Source organism: Ranitomeya variabilis, chromosome 4 (assembly GCF_051348905.1).
Source record: "Ranitomeya variabilis isolate aRanVar5 chromosome 4, aRanVar5.hap1, whole genome shotgun sequence".
NCBI classification, from domain to species: Eukaryota; Metazoa; Chordata; class Amphibia; order Anura; family Dendrobatidae; genus Ranitomeya; species Ranitomeya variabilis.
Window position 1 is genome coordinate 178,120,793 of NC_135235.1, and position 26,862 is coordinate 178,147,654.

A 26,862-nucleotide genomic window follows, 5' to 3' on the forward strand; every position below is an offset into this window, starting at 1 on the left:
GATGTGATCGCTTGTTGCTATGACAGCCAGATGTCTGTTGAATATCTCTGTGCTTGTAATTTCAGAGCTTCCTTGAAACCCTGCCTGTGGCCAGACTTCAAAGGAGACTGTGATTTTAACTATATACAGCAATACAGGGTTATTTCTGCATATAGCATACGCAATCAGACAATCGCAGCTTCAAGTCCTCTGACAGAACTAATAAGAACAGTGAAAAGTAAATATAAAGTTAAAAAAATGGAAAAAAATAAAAAATATTAAATTTCAAATCGCTCCCTGTTCCCCCATTAACCCCCGAAGGTAGTTTGCACATTAATGACCAGGCCAATTTTTACAATTCTGACCACTGTCACTTTGTGAGGTGATAACTCTGGAACGCTTCAAAGGATCCCATTGATTCTGAGACTGTTTTTTTTCATGACATACTGTACTTGATGATAGTCAAAAAATGTATTTGATACGACTTGTGTTTATTTGTAAAAAAAATGAAAATTTGGCAAACATTTTGAAAATTTCACATTTTTACAAATTTTAATTTTCATACCTTTAAATCAAAGAGATATATCACACAAAATGCTTAATAAATAACATTTCCCACATGTCTACTTTACAGCACAATTTTGGAATCAACATATTTTTTTGTTAGGAAGTTAATAGGGTTAAAAGTTGACCAGTGATTTCTTATTTTTACAACAAAATTTACAAAACCATTTTTTTATGGACCACCTCACATTTGAAGTCACTTCGAGGGCTTTTTTTTATGATAGAAAATACTTCAAAGTGACACTTTTCTAAAAACTGCACCCCCCAAGGTGCTCAAAACCACATTCAAGAAGTTTATTAACTCTTCAGGTGCTTTACGAGAATTTTTGGAATGTGGAAAAAGAAATGAACATTTTTTTTTTTCACAAAAAATTTACTTCAGATTTAATTTTTTTTTTCTTTGGCAAGGGTAACAGGAAAAAATCGACTCCAAAATTTGTTGTATAATTACTCCTGAGCATGCCGAAACCCCAAATGGGAGAGAAAACCACTCTTTGGGTGCATGGCAAAGTTTGTAAGGAAAGGAGCACTAATTAAGTTTTTGAATGTCCCATTTGGAGAGCCCCTGATGTGCCTAAACAGTAATTAGATGTGTGGTGAGCACCTTAAACCCTAAGATGCTTCACAGAAGTTTATAACGTTAAGCCATGAAAATAATAATAATGAAAAGTTATTTTAGCCTCAAATTTTGCATTTTTATAAGGATAAAAGGAGAAGCTGCCCAACACAATTTGTAGTGCAATTTCTCCTGAGTATGCCGATACCCCATATAAGGGAGAAAACTACTGTTTGGGCACATGACCGGGCTTGGAAGGGAAGGAGCGTCATTTGGCTTCTTGAATGTAAAATTTCCTGGAATCATTAGCAGTCGTCATGTCACATTTGGAGACCCCCTGATCTGCCTAAACAGTGGAAACTCCCACAAGTGACCCCCATTTTGGAAACTGGATCCCTCAAGGAATGTATTTAGATGTGTAGTGGGCACCTTGAACCTCCAGGTGATTCTCAGAAGTTTATAACGTAGAGCCGTAAAAATGAAAAAAATCTAATTTTTCCCACAAAAATGTTATTTTGGTGCAAAATTTTGCATTTTCATAAGGGTAACAGGAGAAATTGCAGTGTATAATTTGTTGTTCAATTTCTCCTGAGTATGCCGCTACCCTATATGTTGGGGAATACTATTTTTGAGGCACACTGCAAGCTCATAAGGGAAGAGGCACCATATTGGGTTTCAGATTTTTCTGGAATGGTTTGAGGGTGCCATGTCACATTGGCAAAGCCCCTGAGGTGCCAGAACAACAGAAACCCCCTATATGTGAACTTATTTTACAAACTACACTCCCCAATGAATTCATCTAGGGGTGCAGTGATCATATTGACACCACATGTGCCTCACAGAATTTTATATCATTGAGCGATGATGAAAGAATAAATTACATTTTACCACTAAAATCTTGTTTTAGCCCCAAGCTTTTAATTTTTCCAAGGGCTAATAGGAATTTTTTTTTACAACAAACTGAGGTTCATTTTTTTCTGAGTACGCCAATACCCTACATGTAATCGGGAAATATTTTTAAGGCACAGTGCAAAGCTCAAAAGGCAAGGAGCGCCAGATTTTACTGTTTTAGTTTGCGGGTGCCATGACCCACTGAGAGAGTCCATGAGGTGCCACAACAGCAGAGATCCCTATAAGTGATCCCATTTTACAAACTACATTTCTCAGTGAATTCCTCTAGGGGTGCAGTGATCATATTGACACCACGGGTGTGTCACAGAATTTTATACCATTGGGCAGTGAAGAAAAGATAACTACATTTTTACCACCAAAACTTTGTTTTAGCCCAATATTTTACATTTTCACTCAAGAAGTGGGTAAAAATGGCACCAAAACTTGTCCCACAATTTCTTCTCAACATGGCAATACCCCATATGTGGCTTTACAGTACTGCTTAGCCATATGGAGAGACTCTGGAGGAATGGTCACTATTTGCCTCCTGGAGCACAGATTTTCCTAAAACAGATTGAATACTCAATATGCAGAGCCCATAATTCCTAGAATAGCGAAATTCCCCCTAAATTGACCCCACTTTTTAAACTATACCCTTGAGCAATTTATCTACAGGTGTAGTGACGATATTGACTCCATTGGTGTTTTCCAGAAACAAGCAGCAATGAATGTTGCCAAGTGAGAATTGCAAACTACATTGTAGTGACCAGTACATTGTAGTGACCAGTATGTTGCAGTCACCAGTATGTTTGGCTTGTGCTTCTGGAGGCATGCACCCGTAAGCTAGGCGGGCTCTCACTGCTTCAGAAATGCCAAATATGAGTGCAATATGTGGTTTAGGTACACTGTGGGGTTCAGAAGGGAGGGGGCATTTGGATTTGGGAGCAGAGAATTTGCTGAATTTCTTTTGGCGGGTGAGGAGCCATTTCACTTTTCCAGAGCCTTTGTGCTACCAGTAACGTGGAAGCCCCCTATATTTGCATTAACAGATGACAGACCTGAGTGAGGGCTTTCTTTTTTGTTGTTTGAGTTGAAGCTTTAATTAGGAACATTTTATATAACGTTTGGGATCACATTTATCCTGCGCTCTACACTGACCACTTACTTTGGGGTTTTCATCTAAATCTCTGAGTGACGTGATTCAGATGAAACCCCTGAGGGATCCATTCACTATAATGAGGCAGCAGAGTTTACTCTGGACTCCGTCTGTCCTCTGTTCAGCGGTGCCCTTTTTTTCAGAAGTGGACAAACTGTGGCCGACGGCACTTTTATGCAATCCTAAAAAGATGGACACCGTCGGATTACAGGTCTGACGATGTCCACAGTGTCTCCATCTGCCTCATTTTAGGGAGTCTTCCTCCTGGGGTTCTGTCTGAATCACGTATTTCAGAGATTTGCACAGAAACCCAGATGCGATTACAGCAATACCAGATTTATATCAGGTTTTTATGTTTGACTACTGTCGCACACTAATGGACGCTTTTTACTGCAAAAAACATTTGCTTCACCACTTTTTGAGAGCTATAATTTTTCCATATTTTGGCCCACAGAGTCATGTGAGGACTTGTGTTTTGCAGGATGAGTTGATGTTTTTATTGGCACCATTTTTGGGCACATGACATTTTTGATAGCTTTTTATTTCGATTTTTGGGAGGCAGAATAACAAAAACCAGCAATTCAGGATTTTTTTTGGAGGAGGGTGTATGCCGTTCTGTGCGTGGTAAAATTGATAAGGCCGTTTTATTCTTCAGGTTATTATGATTACAGCGATACTTCATTTACCATATTTTTCTGATTATAAGACACACTTTTTTTCCCCACACCTTTGGGGGAAAATGGGGGTGCGTCTTATAATGTGGATATACCTTGCTGGCTGCGGTGGAACAGGGTCCCAGGGTCGCTGCTGGAGGAGGCAAGAGTGGAGCGTTGCCACAGGCTGCAGGCTGGGATGAGGGGGTGTTTGGATGTGCGCCGCTGCGGGGGCTCTGCCAACATTTTGTGAAAGCCCAAAGCCCCTGCATGGTTTACTATTCAGTGGACTCCGGGAAAATGTCTGTCGGGGGAGGTGCATGTGCAGATGGAGATCTCGGCACCAAGATCTCGGGAGATAATATGAGATCTCAGTGCTTATTGTTTATATTTTTTTTCATACAAATATTTATTTTTAGATACCATAATTTTGATTTTTTTTTGTTATTATTTTTGTTTTTTTAAAATATGTTTACAATTTTTAACTTTCCTAGCTCTGGTGACCCAGATGTCGCCATGATGACATCGGGTCACCATGGCAACGATCGGAACCCAGCGTCATGCTGCGAGGTCTCCAATCCAAAGGCAGAGGGGCTGTCAGCCCTCTACCACCTCCCAGAATGCTGCGATCGTGTTTCATCGCAGAATTTAGAGGGTTAAACGCACCTCTCCCAGGACTTAGTGCTGGGTGTGTCAGCTGTCAGAATCAGCTGACACCAGGCAGTGATCATCTGCTCCCAGGCTGTGTGTACACACGATTACCATGCAGTAATAATACGTCTCTAATCAATAACGCCCAGGGCACAGGGATGTACTATTATGAAATATGTCAGCAAGGGGTTACAAATAAAGTAAAAAAAAGTTTTTAAAAAATCACGTATGCGGTATTGCCATGTTCAGAAAAGTCATAGCTATCAAAATAAAAATGAACTAATTAACCAGATCGGTAATCACCGTAGAGAAAAAAAAATCAAGAACGCCAAAAATACATTTTTGAGACTCTGCAATTCCATAAAAAATGCTGTAACAAGTGCTCAAAACATCATGCAGTGGGAAAAATAAGTATTTGATACACTGCCGTTTTTTTCAAGTTTTCCCACCTACAAAGAATGGAGAGGTCTGTAATTTTTATCATAGTTACACTTAAACTGTGAGAGATAGAATCTAAAAGAAAATCCAGAAATTCAAATGTATGATTTTTAAATAATTAAATTACATTTTGTTGCATGAAATAAGTATTTGATCATCTACCAACCAGTAAGAATTCTGGCTTCCACAGACCTGTTAGCTTTTATTTAAGAAGCCCTCCTACTGTGCACTCATTGCCTGTAGTAATTGTATCTGTTTGAACTTGTTACCTGTATAAAAGACTCCTGTCCACACACTCAATCACACTCCAACCTCTCCGCCATGGCCAAGACCAAAGAGCTATGTAAGGACACCAGGGGCAAAATTGTAGACTTGTTGGGATGGGCTACAGGACAACAGGCAAGCAGCTTGGTGAAAAGGCAAAATACTGCTGGCACAATTATTAGAAAATGGAAGAAACACAAGATGACTGTCAATCTTCTTTGGTCTGGGGCTCCATTCAAGATCTCGCCTTGTGGGGTAAGGATGATTCTGAGAAAGATCAGGAATGAGCCCAGAAATACAGTACACAGGGGGATCTGGTCAATGACCACTAGTAAGACACTATCATGAATTAAAATCCGGCAGGGCACGCAAAATCCCTCTGCTCACACCAGCACATGTCCAGGCCCGTTTGAAGTTCACCGTTGACCATCTGGAGGATCCAGGGGGAGGCATGGAGGAAGGTCATGTGGTCAGATAAGACCAAAATAGAACATGTTTGCTATCGCCGAAATCATCTTGATGAGGAGAATCATATTTACCACAAAATGTACACAGTAAGTTCAATTCGCAAAAAGCAATGTCAAAATTTATTTTTTTCACAATTTCTCCCCACTGGGATTTTTTTCCCATTTTCCAGTACACTGTGTGGTAAAATGAAAAGGGTGATTCAAAAGTACAACTTGTCCCTGAAAAAACAATTCCTCATATATCTATGTGGACAGAAAAATAAAAAAGTTATGGCCCTGGGAAGAAGGTGAGGAAAAAACACAAAAACATAAATTGGAAGCTTCATGAAGGGGTTAAAGTCCAATTATATGGAAGCAGCAAGAAAAATACTTGCCACAAAATGATTCACATTTCATTGCTCCCCATGCACACGATATTCAAGAACTCTTGTCAGATGTTGTGATTGTAGTCCGGGTAGTCAAGACCATTATACTACATTTTTTGGAGACCTATGGTATCACAACTATAGTATTATTACCCAGGCATTACCCAGCGCAACAGTTAAAGAGGTACTCCAGCTTTTTTAAATTAATATAACTATTATCTTACACAATAGGGAATGATACACATTTTATGATATATTTCCTTACATTTTAACTCGATTCTCTTTTTTGTATCAGTGCTGTTGACCTCTGACTGTGTTAGCATGTTGTGGGATGCAGTGACAGACAGAAGGCAGAGCAAGGCTTAACAAATTTAACAGTTTAATTTAACTAGGGATTTACTCGTCGCAGGGAGATAAATGGTTAAGGGGGAATGTGCAGAACAATAAGTGCAGAATAAGAACAGTCTTTTTAGAAAGAACTTATTGTGTCCTTTGTGCTCCTCCACAGCAGATGATCCCACAGAGGGTTGCAGTGTCAGCGACGGCTGAAACGATGTCCACAGGGAAGTCCTTTACATGATGGTCTGTCTTCTGGTGGCAGCGATCGGTGTCCGGTACCTTCCGCTGAGCCCCTAGTCCATGAATTACTGTGGATGGATCAGACAGGGCCACAGTGTCTCTCCAGTCCAAGTTGGTTCTGTCAGAGTTTATCGTCAAGGAGGACCGCAGGTATAAGTCCTTACCTGGCCCTCTTTTCTCTGTGCTCACAGTCCTGGAGCGCACGACACCCTGCTTCTTAACAATCCCACTGGCAGCAGCGTGGGCCGGCGCACAAAGCCCTTTGAAGCGCCAGTGCTCAGGAGACGGAGCACTCTGCTCAGCCTGCCGCCTGCTGCTGTTTGTCTCCAAACTGACTGCTTCCGCACACTGCTGCTTTGCCACACCCCCTGCTTCAGGGTGACGAGATTTGTCCGGTCTCTTATTCTTTCCACTGGACAACAGATGAGACAGCCGTGACAATTCCGGACCCAGCACAGGAGAGGTACCCGCAGCCCGGTCTTCTACCTTACACTTCTCTCCTTTAGCTCGCCAATCCATGTCAAGAGTTCTTGTAGCAAACGCTAACACTGCTCCATCTTTTGAATGATCCGCTGCCAAATAAATTGGTCTTGTTCGTAACGGTTGGGAGGTATTCCGGCTGTTGCTCGTTCTGTGCTGCGTAAGTTGGGTTGAGTAGTTGAGTCAGGTTGAGTGGGCGAGGACGGGCACGCATCTGAGTTCAATGGAGCAGCCATCTCCGGAGTTTCAGGCTCCTGTACCTCTTCAGGATTAATGAGTGGCAGGCCGTCCGGGTCGGAGGATTCTTCTTTTTCACAGTCTGAAGCTGTAGAAGGGGGCATTTTAGGAACACTTGACTCTCTCTCTCGTTGGTCTGGATCTTGTGACAAGCAAGGATGTAGCATGCTTCGATGGACTACTTGAGTGGAGTCTCCATCTTCCTTTTCAGATTGGACCTCATAGACAGGACCATCAGATCTGATTCAGCGTTTCACCCAATACAGTTTTTTCCTACCGGTACTCTAACTTGCCTCGAGGTCGTTTGTCTCGAACCAGTACTCGGTCTCCGGCCTTAAGAGCTGTCCCTCGCTGTTAGGGCTGGAGGAACGCACCAAATCTATATATAAGTTATTAAAGGTGCGTTCACAGCCCGGGGTCCACCGTGCAGGAGAGGAACCTGCTGCTAGCAATTGGCGGCACTATATGGCGGTATAAGCAAACTCAGTTACTTCACAGAGTCACCTAGATAGGAAAACGCTGTGCCCTGTTAACCTCACAGAGGATCACAGCTACCTAACAGAGCAGAAAGCAATTAGTGGTCATGCAGTCAGCTTAACACACAAACAACTCTCCTCTGGTGGAGCCGGAATTCTAGTGGCTATACACTTGCCCTGAATTCAAACACACAAAACTCCTCACCGGAGGTGCCGGTATTCTAGGGGCTTATTTCAGCCGAACCTGACCACAAGCAGACATGACCACCAAATAGCAAAGCTTATAACATAAGCTGATACTAGCACATGGCCGTGCCGCCATGCGAACCTTTTATAGCTGCAGCAGACAAGGACCTTCCTAGAGGACCAATGGGAGTTGCTACGGGACCTGCGAGTGTGACCCCCGACCTCCAATGATAAGTCTTCCTTTTGGCATGCTCAGAAGTGGAAAAGCAGGTCTTAGTCCCAGAGGTGTCTGCTCACCGCTGACCAATACTGGCTACAACAGCTGAGCCTGGAAGAGTAGCAGCAGCCAAGCAAAGAGTATCTGCCTGAGCCAGAAGCTGGGACCGACATCTCCGCTGAGCAGATTTCACTGTGGCTGGAGAAGAATGGGAGACCGCAGTGGAGGGTGTTCGAGATTCCCCCTGTGCAGCGGCGGAAACTCGACACCTAACACTCGCAGGGGCATCAACTCATGGTTTTCAAGCTCCCAAAACTTGGTCTGTACCAATCGAGTGTCTGCAATTGAGGTTCATGTTCACGGACCCAGATGGACATCCCTAACTGTGGGTAGTCCTCCTCTGGATCCAATTCTTGCTCAGTAATCTCTCACCCTTTTTGGCCGAACAGCAGGATTCCCGTTGAGAAACAAGTAATTTTATCCCGGATGTCAAATGTCTCCGTAATGTTGGAATCCCTAAATGTGGTTCGGCAAACCTTATTGACATCCGGGATAAAATGACTTGTTTCTCAACGGGAATAATTTATGTGATTCAATGTCCTTGTGGAAAATTATACGTTGGTAGGACTAAGAGGAGACTAATGATACAAATAAAGGAGCACCTGAGGAATATTCAGAAGGGGTTCCTGGGTCACCCCTTATCCCGTCACTTTAAAGAGGTACATAACTGTAGTATGAAGGATGTACAGTTTTACGGTATCCAGAAAGTCCGACAGAATTCGAGGGGGGGTAGGTTAGCTTTCTGGTCTCAGTGAGGCTCCGTAGGCCTGTGACGTCACACGCTGCCTGTCAGCAGCGGCCATTTTTCCTAAGTGTAACCAGGAATGCCTCTGGCCGGGACGTTCCCTGGCTCTACGCTTAGCAGCTACACTCCCACTGGTCGGGTCCGATCAGTATATGCGTGCCCATCCGTCCGCTACCCTCTGGAGGCCAGTCTCGCCCCTTTAGTTGCCACGGGGATTCGTGGGACACTGCACACCCCTCGGATACTCACCAGGAGCAGCTGGGCTGTTGCTGAATGTAGCACACGGTAAGAATCTTACACAGGCTTTGTTTCTTTATACGCTGTTAGCATCTGCCATAACTGTATATGTTTGATTTGCGGGGGACCACATTTTCTGATGGTGTGTATCCAGTTGTGCTGTGCACCCGGTTGTTGTACACCCAGACTAATTCAGCTACATACTCAGGCCAGCGGACTTTCCTGTCTTCTTCCAACGTTCTCAACATCTGAATCAGCATCCGGTTGAAATGCTCACAGGCCTCATTTCCTTGTGGATGGTAGGGCATGGTCCTGGACTTCTCAATCTGATACAGATGATGTAATTCTTCCATCACTCACCCTTGGAAACAGGCACCTTGGTCAGAATGAATTCTCTTCTGACAATTGTACACCCGGATGAAGTCTCGACAAGTGGCCTGTGCCTCTGATTCGGCAGTCTGATATCGGGTCAGAGTCACCACAGCAAATTTGGTAAAATGATCAGTCATCACCAGGCAATGTTCATATCCGAGATGACCTGGGCCCACAGTCAAGTAGTCAATCATTAACACCTCTAGGGGAGCCACGATGGTCTGCATAGGGGCCCTCTGTTCCGGAGGCTTAGCTAGTTCACAGTTCCTGTATTGCTGACAAGCCTCATCTGATGCAGTCTTTAATTGGGGGGTGATAGACAAACTTCTGTAGTCACTGGAACGTCTTCTCCTGGCTGAAGTGAGCCCCTCATTCATGAGCTTCTGTGGCCACCTCGCCAATCAATTTTTTGGGGAGTACCACTTGCCAGGTAACCCCTAACTCTCGCACCAGCTGTACTTTCCGATGCAGCAAACCGTCTTCTAATTGGAGTCTCTCCCATTGCCTCAGAATCTGCAGCCCTCCTGGAGTCAGAGCGATTATCTCACTTCGGCTGTGGAGTCATTTCAAAGCCACCCATTGCCTCAAGTGGCGAGTTCTCTATCTTCTTGCTGAAGCCTCACCCAATCATCACAAGGCCGTCCCAGCATGTGTTTTCCTGATGCCTCTCCGATCTGTCCCTGCGTCGCCGCCAACATCCTGGCATGGTTCCGAAACCCCAGGATCTCTTCGGCTTCCAATTCTCCCCGATCGGGTCTGGGTTGTTTATGGGTCACTCTGGACAGAGCATCAGCATGCGTGTTTTCAGCTCCTTTGCGATATGCAATCTTATATCGGTATTTCGCCATACGAACTACCCATCTCTGCTCCATTGCCCCTAATTTTGCATTTTCTTGGTGGGCCAGAGGGTTGTTGTCAGTGCGCACCAAGACTTCGGTCCCAGACAGGTATTCGGTGAACTTCTCAGTCTTCGCCCACACTAGTGCCACCAATTCCAACTTGAAAGAACTCAAATTATCTGGGTTCCATTCTGAGTCATGGAGAGACTGGCTAGCAAAGGCAATTACTCGCTCTTTTCCATCCTGCGTCTGTGACAATACGGCTCCTAGTTTCTGTAGGCTTCCATCAGTGTGAAGAGTGAAAGGTTAAGAGAAGGCTGCATAGGCCAGTTTAGGTGCTTCAGTCAAGGCCATCTTCAGGGCTCAGAAGGCTTCTTCCTGGCTAGCTCCCCACTGAGTGGTCTGATTCTTTGCACCAGATGTACTCCCTTCAACACCTCCAGCAGTGGGTTGACAATACAAGTGAAAATTTTCACAAATCTTCAATTGTACCCTTTAAGCCCCAGAAATGCCCACACATCCTTCACTGTCTTTGGTGTAGGCCATTGTTGTACTGCCGCTATGGTCTCAGTCCTTCAGCGGATACAACATGTCCTAGGTATTCAATTTACTTGCGGAAAAGGTGACACTTCTGAGGTTTCATTTCCTGGCTGTGCTTCTGCAGCCGACTCAACACCTGCTCTAGCCGTGGAAGATGCTCCTCAAAGGTGGTCATAGATGATGATGTCATCCAAATAAATGAGGGTAGCTTTAAAGTTCAAGTCTCGCAGACATCTCTCCATCAATCGTTGAAAGGTTGCGGGCATGTTGGTAAGGCCGAAGGGCATCCTGTTGAATTCGAACAATCCCATGGGCAGTATGAATGCTGTCTTCGCCCGGTCATGCTCAGCCATGGGCACTTACCAATATCCACTGGCCAGATCCAACGATGAGAAGTACTCTGCTTTTCCCAGAGCAGACAACGACTCCTCAATTCTTGGTAGTGGGTAAGAGTCTTGCAGGGTGCAGGCATTCAATTTCCGGTATTCAACACAGAAGCACCGGGTTCCGTCCTTTTTCTGTATTAAGACGATGGGAGCAGCCCACGGACTTTGGCTGTCTCGGATGACTCCACTCTGCAGCATATGCGTCAACATCTCTTTCACCTCTTGATACATTTGCGGTGGGATTTGTCGATATCGCTCCCGAATGGGTGCAGTGCTTCCCTTGGGAATCTCGTGAGTGATGGCTGAGGTGCACCCTAAATCATCGTCATGACAAGCAAAAATGTCCTGGTAACACTCCAGCACCACTTCCACTTGTTGTACCTGTTGTGGTGAGAGTTCTGTTAGCTCAGCCCTCATCTGCTCCAGGATCCGACATCCTTCCTTTAAATTGTTAGGTGGTGGCTCGGAGGACACAGTAATGGCCACTGTCCAGGGATCTCCTTGTTTCACCACCAACTGAATGGCCTCTGGTTGCATCAGTTCTTCCGGCATACCCATTATCTGTGCTACTTCACTTTTGGGTGGGAGTGTGAGACTGTCCTCTTCTAGGTTGACACACCGCACCAGTACATTACCGTCGTAAACAGTAGCTAATGTCCTTGCAATGAGGAGCCCGGGAGGTAGTTGATACATTACAGCTGGCTCTATCTGAACTTCTACCCCTTCAAGAGGCGTGCAGGCTTGTATGGGCAGAGTGAGCACAGTCTGACCTGGTGGTAAAACGAGTTTGGCAGCGGCCGGGACTACCACCTTCTCCAAAACTTTCCTTCACTTGACATTTCTTGGGCCTGGACTACCCGTATCAACTGCTGGAATACTTTTCTCTGAGGGGTGTGAGGGCTCCTTCGATTTAGAAAAGCATCTGGCGACTCACTGACGAAGATGTTCCCAAGTTCCTTCAACACTTTCATTCCTCCTAACGTTACAGTGCGGCCATTGCCAGGGTCCCCGGTGGTAACCATGGCTCCTTTCCGGCCCACAACTTTGCAGCACACAGTGATTTGCATCCAGACCACCCCTGCAACCAGGGATGGGCAACTGATTGGCCTCTGTTAATTTGATTAATGAGCCCCATTCAGGCCACATCGCCTCGGGGAAATGACATCTGGGCATAGTGGTCACTTGAGAGCCAGTATCGACTAGACAGCGGACGTCCCGACCATCCATTTTGGCCCATATGAGAGGACTCAGACAAACTAAACTTGTGGGACTTCCTTCTCTCCTTCTTGGCTGCCCAGGCCCTGGTTAGTGTCCCCCAGCCACAGAGCCTACTAGTTTAACTGGCGGCGAGTAAGGGTTCTCCCCCCGTCACGTGCATCCTCGGGCATAATGTCAAACATCTCCACATATGAAACAAATTGTGCGTCTTTCCGCATGAGGTTAACAAAGAGGGATGTGGAGGGCACCACCATGTATATAACTACGAGGGGTTCACCATGGGCAAAAAATGCAACAGTCAAAAAACAAAAAGAGAAAAAGCATGCCAATATAACAGGGAACACCCAAACTCATTAAACTTGCCAAAAGATTTTTATTTCAATTGCACAAAATAAACAAAGCACATAAGACACGCTAACAATTAAAAACATTTAAAAACACAATGTGAAATACTCAATGGTCATGCCTTATAGTAAAGTCCATGATCCACCGCAGCTGCCTGCTCAAACTCAAATTGCTGATATAAGCTCCAGAACATGCATGTGAAAATCCCTTAATGACAATGAAACTGCATATATAATGACAAATCTTGTATATAATATTATGCATACCATAAACACATGCAAGTTAATACACTGACCTAACTATTCGCAGTACCATATAACCAATAAGGTGGAAAGGAACATGGTCAGTCCTGAACAAAACTTTAAGTTTTGTCTCGCCTGAGAAAACCAGGCTAAGTAAATCTGTATGTTTCCAAGACCATGTGGTCCCTGTTCAGCAAGTAATGTTAATGGGACCCAGGCTATAAAGGTATACAAAACCTGTTTCCACCGCAGGCAAGGAAAAGGAAAAGAAGGCCAATACTAAGACCCCAAGATTGGGGTGTGCACAAGTCCAATGGAGCGTCATTTGAGCTGAGAGCAGGTCACCTGCAGTTTCATTGTCATTAAGGGATTTTCACATGCATGTTCTGGAGCTTATATCAGCAATTTGAGTTTGAAAAGGCAGCTGCGGTGGATCATGGACTTTACTATAAGGCATGACCATTGAGTATTTCACACTGTGTTTTTAAATGTTTTTAATTGTTAGTGTGTCTTATGTGCTTTGTTTATTTTGTGCAATTGAAATAAAAATCTTTTGGCAAGTTTAATGAGTTTGGGTGTTCCCTGTTATATTGGCATGCTTTTTCTCTTTTTGTTTTTTTCCGCATGAGGTTATCTCATTTCCTGGTGAGGTTCCGGATCGGTTCTGCCTCCGGAGGGGTTCAGGGTTACTGGAGGTTTCTTCCTTAAGTCTGACCATTCTTCTCACGTGTCCTGGATTTCCTTCTGGATTTCTCACACCAAGCCTGGTTCAGCTGCAGGTGGAACAGAAACCTCCTCGCTCTGAACTTTCCCCGCCAGGGCTGTCATCCACTGCTCTTGCGCATGCGCGCGCTTCCGCCCCAACTTTCAGGAAAGACATATGCGGTTTAACTTGCAAGCGCTTTTGCGAGGCCTGTTTAAGAAGTGTATCTCTAAAGCCTGCCACAAGCTGGTTTCTCAGTATTAAATCAGGAGGCCCTATGCCCACATCATCCCACTTAGCGATTGCAGCGTGGATCTCCTGCACCACGTTCATGTATTGGGTCACAGTCCCCCCTTCCCTTTGGACACGGCTACACAAGCACATTTGCAATTCACCGACATCTGTGGGGTCCCCGTGCATCTCCTCTAGGATTTGTAACACCTTGGTGAAAGTGTTTCGCTCATGTGGGGGCCGGAACATGATGGAGCACCTCGCCTCTCCATCCAGGGCCATCATGGCAATCTCTGCCTGCATCGCGGGAGTCATGGGGTGCATTCTCAACATACCCTTAACCCGCTCAGTCCAGTCCCATAGCAAAGAATTGCTTCCTGTGAACTTTGGGAGGTTGCTAAGCATGGCCCCCAGCAGTAAGCTGGCCCTTGGGACACCAACGGCCGCTTGGTCTGTCACCTCTGTGATTGTGGACTGCTGACTATGCCAAGTGTTAGCAGGTTGCGGGATGCAGTGACAGACAGAAGGCAGAGCAAGGATTAACAAATTTAACAGTTTAATTTAACAAGGGATTAACTCCTCTCAGGGAGATAAATGGTTAAGGGGGAATGTACAGAACAATAAGTGCAGAATAAGAACAATCTTTTTAGAAAGAACTTATTGTGTCCTTTGTGCTCCTCCATGGCAGATAATCCCGCAGAGGGTTGCAGCATCAGCGACAGCTGAAACGTTGTCCGCAGGGAAGTACTTTACACGACGGTCTGTCTTCTGGCGGCAGCGGTCGGTGTCCGGTACCTTCCGCTGAGCCCCTAGTCCATGAATTACTGTGGCCAGATCAAAGAGGGCCAAAGTGTCTCTCCAGTCCAAGGTGGTTCTGTCAGAGTTTACCAGCAAGGAGGACCGCAGGTATAAGTCAAGTTCCTGGCCCTATCTACTCTGCGCACCTCCTGTGCTCACAGTCCTGGAGCACACGACACCCTGCTTCTTAACAATCCCACCAGTAGCAGCGTGGGCTGGCGCACAAAGCCCTTCGCAGCACCAGTGCTCAGGAGACGGAGCACTTTGCCCAGCCTGCCGTGCGCTGCCTGTTCGCGCCCAAACTGACTGCTTCCCTTCGCGCCCTGCTGCTTTGCCACACCCCCGGCTTCCGGGTGTCGAGATTTGTCCAGTCCCTTACTCTTTCCCCCGGACAACAGAGGAGACAGCCCCGACAGTTCCGGACCCAGCACAGGCGAGGTACCCACAGCCCTGTCTTCTACCTTACAACTGTACAGAAGAATGAAGTATAGATTAGAATTAGTGCAGATTGATTTGCAGGACCTTTTCTATCAGCCATGTCAGTAATTCGTAACTGCTGAATGGAAGCTCTGAGAACCTCCTCCTACCTGACACTATCCAAAGCTCTTCTTTTGATTATCCGGCCTGCCATGATATCATCATTGTGTAATGATTTCATGATTGCAGCATGATGTAGCATCACACAAGACCAATAGTCAGAAGAAGAATTATGGAAGCCATCAGGTAAGAGAAGGTTTCAAGAGGCGCACTTCCAGTGGCCACTGATTAGTGATCTGGCTGATGGACAAGGTTCTGCAAATCGATCTGCACCTAGACTATAGATCAAGCCTGTCTAAGGGCTTAGGGTATGTGCACATGTTGTGGATTTGATGCTGCGGATTCGCAGCAGTTTTCCAAGCGTTGTACAGTACCATGTAAACCTATGGAAAACCAAATCCGCAGTGCGCATGCTGCGGAACATTCCGCGCAGAACACTGCGGTTTATTTTCCGCAGCATGTCAATTCTTTGTGCGGATTCCACAGCATTTTACACCTCTTCCATAATTGGAATCCACAGGTGTAAAAACGCAGGTGAAATCTGCGCAAAATCAGCAGTAAATCCACCATAAATCCACAGGTAAAACGCGCAGCGTTTTACCTGCGGATTTTTCAGAATCCGCGCAGAAAAATCTGCAATGGAATCCACAATGTGTACACATACACTTATTCACACTTCAGTATTTGGTCAGTATTTTGCATCAGTGTTTGCATGCCAAAACCAGGAGTGGAACTTGCGGAGAAAAACTATAATTGAAAGATTGACACCTGCTCTGTGTTTTGGAGAAGTTCCTGGTTTTGGTATGAAAATACTGATCAAATGCTGATCAAAAATGCTGATGTGTGAATAAAGCCCAATGCATCCACGGGCAAATTGAATTGAAAAAAGTGGTGTCAGTCATGTGTCGCCCTACTCATCACGTCATGCATGTGCTGGGTCACACTGGACACATAAAACTAAGTATGGTGGATTACTCACTATCAATCTATCCTAGCAAGGCTGCCTTTCTCAAGATCGGTGTTTCTCAAATCCAGTACTCAAGACCCACCAACAGGTCATGTTTTCAGGATTTCCTTAGTATTGCATAGGTGATGGAATTAATGCTGGAGCAGGTGATGAAATTATCACCTTTTCAATACTAAGCATATGAAGTTGAGAAACACTGCTCTAGATGATGTTGTCATATATGGATGTATTACAGAAGACTAATCCGGGCCACTGATTTTAGTAACATACTGCTGCATACAGTATGTGCAGTGCCCCAAAGTCCTGGTCGTTGCAGTAATGTTATTCCTCCACCAGGGGGAGTGATGTTACTTCTGGAGGCAATAAACGAGATTTCCTGTCCACGTATCACAACCACACAACACACTAAACACTCCAGGCCGCCAGGGGGAGCTAAACTTCTATCTATTAGGGCACTCCTCACAATTAGGTAAAACTGGTGGTTTGGGGAGGAAGTTAGTCAGAACCCGATGGAGTTTGGCAGAAGCTGGCTGGAGTGGGTTCCAGCCAGATCCAGACAGCGGTCTGCGGAGGACGAAGGTCCACAGAGCTGCGCCTGCCCCACGTGCGGCAGCATCCAAAGAGAGAGACATTGAAGGGAATTGCGTTGCAGTGAGTGAGAAACGAAGTCATAGCTCAAGGAGAGGAAAAACAGAAGGAGTTCTGCCCTGTAAAAGGCTGCCTCCTTCTGAGGCGCAAAGATCCCGGTAGCCAGAACACCGAGGGAGTAAGGATCTCTACGCTTTACTTCAGAGACTGGCAGGACAGTTGATTCCACGTTGGCTGCCCGACCTTTATACCCAGGAAGCACGGTGGCAACTTGTGGGGGCCGGGGCGTCATAGGGTCCCTATAAAAAGCCTCAGGCCACCAGTCATATGGGTTTTGTCCTATCCTATCCATCAGGGGGACAGAGAGAAAGAGACTTAACATCTCCAATAGTTGTGAGGACCTTACCGAGTTGCTCAGCAGGGAGGTACTACAACACCCAGGCGCTAGAGGAAGGCTACTGATTTTCCACCTGGATAAGGGGACTCTGGATTTGCCTTCAGACCGGCCGGACTCTGCCTACCCCGTGGTCTGGTGCTCTGGACTGTGGATGCTGAAGCCTTCAGTAAAGGTAAAGAGACTGCAACCTTGTGTCCTCATTATTCACTGCGCCTTACATCATCCACCATCCACCATCTACACTCTGGGAAGCCCTGGGGATACACTTCACCTGTGGGAAGGTATACCATCTAGCTGCCATATCATCACCCCAGTGGACCCCTAAGCAGCGTCGGTCACTCTGACCAAATACCACAGGTGGCGTCACAAACATTATTCCTATAAAAACTTTCCCTTTTATTGGACGCCCCTCAAAGGGCCACAGACTGGGTCAGGCCACCGTGACATCCCTATCGAGAACTGAAGGACCCAGTACCGAGTACCCCATTGCCCTTACGTGGGGGCGCTCCATATGTATATTAGAAAACTGTATCATTTTCTATTCTATACAAAATTAAAAAGAGAAATAAGAGATAAATCTTTCATTTCATTCTTGGTCTTTGGTAATGAATGGTAGGCAGTGGTTTATGGTTCCCCAGGCTCCAGTGATAACTCTACCAGAAAGATGACCTCCATGTGCTGGTCCTGTTCAGCTTTTACCTCTATTTACTGAGCATATAGATTATCAGTGTCAGCAGGAACATAGGATACATTGCAGCTGTGATTGAGCTAAAGTGATCTTTATGATCCAGTGGAACGATTCATGGTTACGGTTTCCAAACACTAAGGGGCGTGCTAAGTTTTCACAAGATACCACCCCGCGGTATATGCAGCATTATATCTATCTGATGGACTAGCATTCATCATTTAAACTGTTTGTACTCCTTCAGATAATGTTTTTCCTCTGCTACAGTATGTTAAAACACAATAAACCGGATTGTACTCTTCTTTCCCGAGTCCACCAACAAGTCTTCAACGTTGCTTCCTATGTCTGGCATGAGCAGTGAGCTGACGTCATGTCAGCAGTGCTGCAGATGATCGATGAGCTCAGCATCTCTGAAAAAGGCGTTTCTTCTATACTGTCAGAGCCACAGATTAGATATGGGCAAACCCGAACAGAAAAAGTTTGGGGTCCGTACCGAACACCTTCCTGGAGAAGTCCGTGTTACTGTTCGGGTTCAGCAGCCCAAACATTGGCTGTTTCCCACTCTGTCATCTGTGTGACAGCGCGGGAAACACCGGCGGCTCTGATTGGTGGGAGGCCAGCAGATTTGATCGGTGGTAAAAAGGTTACTGCCACTTACAGGCATTGGCTAATGAGAGTTCTACTCTCATCATCCTACACCTGCTCTCAGTGATAGCAGACAAAGCAGGCGAGACTGATGAGAGTATTCATCAGCCCATTCCTGTGCAATAAATACATTTAAAAAAATGACATGGGGTTTCTTCTGTTCTTGGTAACCAGTGCAGGCAAAATCGACAGCTGTGGGCTGCAGCCCCCAGCTGTCAGCTTTATATTGACTAGTTATCAAAAGTAGAGGGGTCCCCATGCCATATTTTTATAATATTTAAATAACTTAAAAAACAAAGTGAGGTCCCCCCCTATTTTGACAACCAGTCAAGCTAAAACAGACAGCTGGAGGCTGGTATTTATAGACTGGGGAGGAGCCATGGATATTAGCCATCCCCAGCATAAAAATAACAGCCCACAGCAGCCCCAGAAAAGGCACATCTACTAGATGCACCAATTCTGGCAGTTTACCCAGCTCTTCCCATTTGCCCTGGTGCGTTGGCAAGTGGGGTAACATTTGGGAGGTTGTTCTGAGCTTTGTAATGTCAGCTGACAACAAGCCCACAGGTTAATAATGGAAATGCATCAATAAGACACCCCCTTTACTAACCCATAGTCATATTGTAAAAAATACACTGCCAGAATAAAGTCCTTTATTTGAATAAATGGTTAAAGAGGGTGGGGAGTTCTACTTAAAATAAAGGACTTTATTCTTGCAATCTTTTATTACACTCTGACTGTCGGGTTAGTAATGAGGGCGGTTTTTAGACATCTCTCTATTACAATCCTAGGGGCTTGATGTCAGCTGACATCAACCAGACAAAAATTACCCCACTTGCCACCGCATCAGTGCAAATGGGAAGAGTCGAGCAAGATGCGCCTTTTCTGGAGAGGCTGCTATTTTTAGGTTGGAAGAGTCAATATCCTTGACACCTTATCAATCTGGGAATACCAGTCCCCATCTGTCTGCTATAGTTGGCAGGTTATCAATAATGGGGGAGACCCAACGCCATTTTTAAAATAATTTAAATAATTGTAAAAAATGGTGTAGGACCCTTCTAGTTTTGATTACCAGCCAAGATAAGGCTGACAGCTGGGGGCTGCATTGATTTTGGCTGCACTGGTTGACAAAGTAGAGGAAACCACATGTCCTTTTTTTATTTATTTAACCCCTTCACGACCTTGCCCTTTTCTGTTTTTTGCGTTCTCGTTTTTCACTCCCCTCCTTCTCAGAGCCATCACTTTTTTATTTTTCAGTCAATATGGCCATGTGAGGGCTTGTTTTTTGTGGGACAAGTTGCACTTTTCAAAGACATCATTGGTTTTAGCATGTCTTGTACTAGAAAACGGGAAAAAAATTCCAAGTGTGGTGAAATTGCAAAAATGTGCAATCCCACACTTGTTTTTTGTTTGGCTTTTTTGCTAGGTTCACTAAATGCTAAAACTGACCTGCCATTTTGATTCTCCAGGTCATTATGAGTTCATAGACACCAAATATGTCTAGGTTACGTTTTATCTAAGTGGTAAAAAAAATTGCAAAAAAATTTCCGCAATTTTCCAATGCCCGTAGCGTCTCAATTTTTCGTGATCTCGGGTCAGGTGAGGCTTATTTTTTGTGTGCTGAGCTGGCGTTTTTAATGATACCATTTTGGTGCAGATACGTTCTTTTGATTGCCCATTATTACATTTTAATGCAATGTCGCGGTGACCAAGAAAACGTAATTCTGGCGTTTCTAATTTTTTTCTCACTAGGCTGTTTAGCAATCATGTTAATCCTTGTTTTTATTGATAGATCGGGTGGTTCTGAATGTGGCGATACCAAATATGTGTGGTTTTTTTGTTTTTTTTAAATGTTTTATTTTTTTCATATTTTTTTTAAACTTTTTTTTTTTACTTTTGCCATGCTTCAATAGCTTCCATGGGAGGCTAGAAGCTGGCATAGCCTGATCGGCTCAGCTACATAGCAGCGATCATCAGATCCCTCCTATGTAGCTGAATTGCAGGCTTGCTATGAGCGCCGACCACAGGGTGGCGCTCACAGCAATCTGGCATCAGCAACCATAGAGGTCTCAAGGAGACCTCTGGTTGCTATGCCGACGCATCGCTGAGCCCCGATCATGTGACGGGGGTCAGCGATGCGCTCATTTCCGGCCGCGCGGCCGGAAGTGCCGGTTAAATGCCGCTGTCAGCATTTGACAGCGGCATTTAGCTAGTTAATAGCGGTGGGTGAATCGCGATTTCACCCGTCGCTATTGCGGGCACATGTCAGCTGTTCAAAACAGTGAAGTGGGCTCAGCGCTGGAGCCCACATCAAAGCAGGGGATCCGACCTCCGCTGTAATAGTTCGGCGGAGGTCGGTAAGGGGTTAATGTACAGACTCCCATCATCGTACACCTGCCTTTGCTGCTATCAGTTAGACCACGTGCAGGATGATGAGTAGTACTTTCATCAGCCACCTGTGACCAGTGGTAACCTTTTTACCACCGGTCACAGCTGCTGGCTCTTACACATTGTCATCAGTATGACAGTGGGGGAACTGCAGCGCTGTGACTGGTGGTAACAAACTTACCGCCGATCAGAGCACAGATCATAACACAGGTGACAGCGTGGGAAATACCCAATGTTCGGGCTCCCTATTCATTTGAATGGGGCACGGGTTCAATTTTAGATACTGTTCTGGTACCTAAACAAAACTTTTTTTAAATGTTCGTCCAGACCCGAGCATCCACGGGTTCGCCCTTCTCTACCTCTGAACTCACTAATTTGTTGCCATGCTATCAACATGACATCAGTGCCACAGCCATTGTCAGCCACAAGGAGCAAAGGCGGAGACTCACCTCTGGACCTGGGGAAGGGGCGTACAGTGCTGTTTGTTGTTTTTTAACTAACTACAGCTTGGACAAAGCATTGTCTAAAAGAGAACCATTAACCATTTAATTGTACCTATATCCATCAATTTGCACTAGCTAATACATACTTTCCTATCCCCATGCATCTGCCATTCTCAGCAAAGAGCTTGATGGACACCCTACACCCTATGCTCCACTTTAGCAGCCAACATTTGTGACTTTTTCTCATGTAAAATTTTATCAGCCTTATATACTCTACTTTTATCTTTCTGTATCTTTATTGCAGTCTTATTTTCTATAGTTTACTGGCTCTCTATTCTTCAATATGTTGCCATTTAATAATGCATATTAATTTGCAACAAGATCCCAGTATCCAATAAATTGCCTAGTTATCCCGCCATCGTGTGGGCTCATGGTGGAGAGTGTTATTATAATGCATGAAGAATGCTATTTGACACAAGCACAAGCCATTATTTCTGATGCTTTTTGTAAAATATTTACATCTAACCATCATGTTAAGAAACTGTGCTGGAGCCCATCTCTTTTCAAACAACTTTTCCTGACTTCTCTCATTCAATTTAAAGAAAGAAAAAAAAAATGATACAGCGCAGAAGTCTTTTAAGAAAGTTAATTATACAGCAGCAAAAGCAAGCATCACATTACTGTTATGAAATATTAAATCAGTATCTTTCATTCTCCCGGATGCCCTGGAGATAAATACACCATGTTTAATGCTCTGCTTCCAACACTTTTAAACAAAAATTTATAGTGGTATGTGCATTCTCAACAGCCTTGTCTTCTCTTTATTTCTTGCATCTCAGTTAACCCCCGAGCTGCTAGTCTCCTCTCTTGGCGAAAGGGTTAAGACTAGAGCACGATATCTTTGCATGCTTGCTTAGCTAGACAACATTTTTATTTTGCTCACTGGGGACTACAAGCAGGGAAGCATCTTTACAATGATATATCACTCTTTAACCATATTAAGCTTGATTGTCTACACACAACGTAGAGATATAAAATTCCCAAGCTTCCTTCTGAACTGTTTTATAAATATTTAAGCCCGGCTTACGTGCCTCTGGATATTAAAACATATTTTACCCTAACACACCCACATTAGCGTGCACATACAAAGCGGAACCTGTGTGTAAATATTACATAGGGCCATCTTCTCCACCCTATTATCACAGCACTTTAATGAATACATAATTTCACACTTCACATTTTATTGGAAACTGCCTTTTGTGTGCTGCGTAAGTATAAGGCATTGGTTGTCGGCGTGACAGGAGCAGTACAGAACGCTGTTTTAATGATCTGCTGCTTTAATTATATAAAGATGTTTGGGGAGAACAGTTATGTCGCCTGAACTTTAGTCTAGAAGTAAAATAAGGCAATTATGAAGAAGGCAATAAAGTCCAGCAATACAGGTATTAGATATAGATTTACATTCCACACATCTGTACAACACCAATTTAGCTAACGTACCTGAGATTGTGAACTAGTGCATCTGTAAAAATGTAGGACTGACACTTCTAAGCACAATAATGAGAGTAGTTGACCAGATCACTTGCCGGTGGTAAGACTAATATGCCTATGTATATACTACGGAATGACTTCATAAAGTAGCAATTATGTTTATAGATCTTACATTTCATGTGGAGCAATAATTATTACACGCTGTTTTAAACATTGGTATCCTTTATATTAGTTACCTTTGATTAGCCTCTTATCCCTTCTGTATATGTGCAGATTATAAGACTTTGACCATCAAGTAGACTACACCTTAAACTTTCTATGACTTTATGTCAGCTCTAGTGATGAGCACAAGTGCTCATTACTCGAGTTTGCTTAGGGTGCTAGGCTATGCATCGAGTATTGCAGGTGCTCGAGTGACATGTCCCCAATGGTGCATGTTTCACGGCTGTTAGACATCCACAAAATATGTGGGGAAAAAAGTGTTTGCCCCTTTCTGATTTCCTATTCTTTTGCATGATTGTCACACTTAAATGTGTTAGATCCCCAAATAAATTTAAATATTAGACAAAGATGACCCTAGTAAACAGAATTGCAGTTTTTAAATGAAGGTCTTTTTTATTAAGAGAAAAAGGAATCCAAGCCTACAGGGCCCTGTGTGAAAAGTGATTGCCCCCTTTAAAACATAAATTAACTGTGGTTTATCACATCTTTGGGAAGCGGAGTTCAAATTCTCTAGCTACGCCCAGGCCTGACTACTGCCTGGATATATGGTAAATAAAGCATGACCCTGGGTAACAGGGAGGCTGCATGACTTACAATGAGATACATTTGCTGTAAATGGTATAAAAATACTGCCTCTTGTATGATTAAACCAGAAAAGTGATTTGCTCACAACCTGTGTGTGCATTCCTTTCTCCAAGCACTTGTAAATCTTGAGGGCGTAACCTCTTAATTTGGCCTCACTGGTGATCTGGCATATCTGACTTTGGGTCAGAACTCAAACAGCTACAACAGACTCATCGAAGAGGTCACAAAAGACCCCACAACAACATCCAAAGAACTGCAGGTCTCGCCTCAATTAAGGTCAGTGTTCATAACTTCGGCATAAAAATTACACTGGGTAAAATGGCCTACTTAGCAGAGTTCCAAGATGAAAACAACTGCTGAGCAATAAGAACATAAAAGCTTGTCTTAGTTTTGTCTTAGCTTTGCCAGAAAACATCTTGATGATCCCCAAGACTTTTAGGAGAATACTATGTGGACTGACGAGACAAAAGTTGTACATTTTGGAAGGTATATCTGGCGTAGAAGTAACACAGCATTTCAGAAAAGGAAAATCATACCAACAATAAAATTTGATGGTGGTAGTGTGATGGTCTGGGGCTGTTTTGCTGCTTCAGGACCCAGAAGACTTGCTGTGGTAAATGGAACCATTAATTCTGCTGTCTACCAAAAATCCTGAAGAATAATGTCCGGCCATCTGTTTATGACCTCATGCAGAAGCACACTTGGGGTTATGCAGCAGGACAGTGATCCAAAACACACCAGCAAGTCCACCTCTGAATTGCTTAATAAATACAAAATTAAGACTTTGGAGTGGCTTAGTCAAAGTCCTGACCTTAATCCGTTTGAGATGCTGTGGAATGACCTTCCAATGTGGCTGAATTACAACCCTCCGATGTGGCTGAATTACAACAATTCTGCAAAGATGAATGGGACAAGATTCCTCCAGAACGTTGTAAAAGACTCATTGCCAACTATTGTAAATGCATGATTGCAGTAGTTGCTGCTAAGGGTGGCCCATCCAGTTATTAGGTTTAGGGGGCAACCACTTTTTCAAACACATGGCCCTGTAGGTTTGGGTTTCTTTTTCCCTTAATAATAAAGACCTTCATTTAAAAACTGCATTTTGTGTTTACTTGTGTTTTCTTTATCTAATATTTAAATCTGTTTGGTGATCTGAAACATTTACCGTATTTTTCGGACTACAAGACGCACTTTTTCCCCCCCAAAAAAGGGGGGATAATGGGGGTGCGTCTAATAGTCACAATGCAGGCTTACCGTGGCGGCAGAGGTTCGGCGGCAGAGGTGCGGCAGCAGAGGTGCGGGGATGAGGAGGCGCAGTGAGCGGGGTCCCTTTCCCCGGTGAGGTGATGCAGCAGCCCGGTAATGCAGTAGAGCCGGGTGAATCCTGTTGTTACCGGTGGTGGCGGCCATCTTCCTGAGGCCGCGCGTGCGCAGATGGAGCGCTCTGCTGCCCGGGGCTTCAGGAAAATGGCCGCGGGATGCCGCGCATGCACAGATGGGGATCGCGGCGGCCATTTTCCTGAAGCCGAGTTTGCATCTCGGCTTCAGGAAAATGGCCGCCGCGATCCCCATCTGCGCACGCGCGGCATCCCGCGGCCATTTTCCTGAAGCCCCGGGCAGCAGAGCGCTCCATCTGCGCACGGGCGGCCTCAGGAAGATGGCCGCCACCACCGGTAACAACAGGATTTACCCGTCTCTGCTGCACTACCGGGCTGCTGCATCACCTCACCGGGGAAAGGGACCCCTCTCACGCCATACCTGTCACTGCTCCTCCTCATCCCAGCACCTGTGCCGGTAACCACTGCTGCAACCCTCCCATGGACACCAGGCCGTGGCGTAGCCCACCTAGCAGGAAGGGACCCTGCTCAGGTGCACGCCGTACCACATCACCCCACCTCTGCCAACACCATGCCTCTTGTGACCCTGCTCTGCCACCGCCAGCCCTCAGGTAAGATACTGTAAATTCGGACAATAAGACGGACCCCCATCTTATAAAAAATCTTTTTTTCTGCAATTTTCACCCCAAATTTGGGGTGCGCCTTATGGTCCGGTGCGTCTTATAGTCCGCGAAATACGGTACGTGTGACAAACATGCAAAAGAATAGGAAATCAGAAAAGGGACAAACACTTTATCACACCACTGTATTGTTATATATACAACCCCTGGCAAAAATTATGAAATCACAGGCCTTGGAGGATATTCATTTAGTTGTTTAATTATGTAGAAGAAAAGCAGATCACAGACTTGGCACAAAACTAAAGTCATTTCAAATGACAATGTTCTGGCTTTAAGAAACACTAAAAGAAATCAAGAACAAAAAATGTGGTAGTCAGTAATGGTTACTTTTTTTCAACTAAGCATAGGGGAAAAATTATGGAATCACTCAATTCTGAGGAAAAAATTATGGAATCACCCTGTAAATTTTCACACCCAAAAATAACACCTGCATCAAATTAGATCTGCTCGTTAGGCTCCATCTAAAAAGGAGTCATCACACCTTGGAGAGCTGTTGCACCAAGTGGACTGACATGAATCATGGCTCCAACACGAGAGATGTCAATTGAAACAAAGGAGAGGTTTATCAAACTCTTAAAAGAGGGTAAATCATCATGTTACAAAAGATGTTGGTTGTTCACAGTCAGCTGTGTCTAAAATCTGGACAAACAACATGGGAAGGATGTTAAAGGCAAACATACTGGTAGACCAAGGAAGACATCAAAGTGTCAAGATCGAAAACTTAAAGCAATGTGTCTCCAAAATAGGAAATGCACAACAAAACAAATGAGGAACGAATGGGTGAAAACAGGAGTCAATGTCTGTGACCGAACTGTAAGAAACCGCCTAAAGGAAATGGGATTTACATACAGAAAAGCTAAACGAAAGCCATAAATAACACCTAAACAGAAAAAAACAAGGTTACAATGGGCTAAGGAAAAGCAATCGTGGACTGTGGATGACTGGATGAAAGTCATATTCAGTGATGAATCACGAATCTGCATTGGGCAAGGTGATGATGCTGGAACTTTTGTTTGGTGCCA

General features: G+C 44.6%; 1 protein-coding gene across 26 annotated transcripts in view; it reads left to right on the forward strand.

Moving 5' to 3' along the window:
• Positions 1 to 26,862, forward strand: part of KCNMA1 (potassium calcium-activated channel subfamily M alpha 1) — a 1,075,276-nt gene that overhangs the window by 975,284 nt on the left and 73,130 nt on the right. The window lies entirely within an intron of this gene.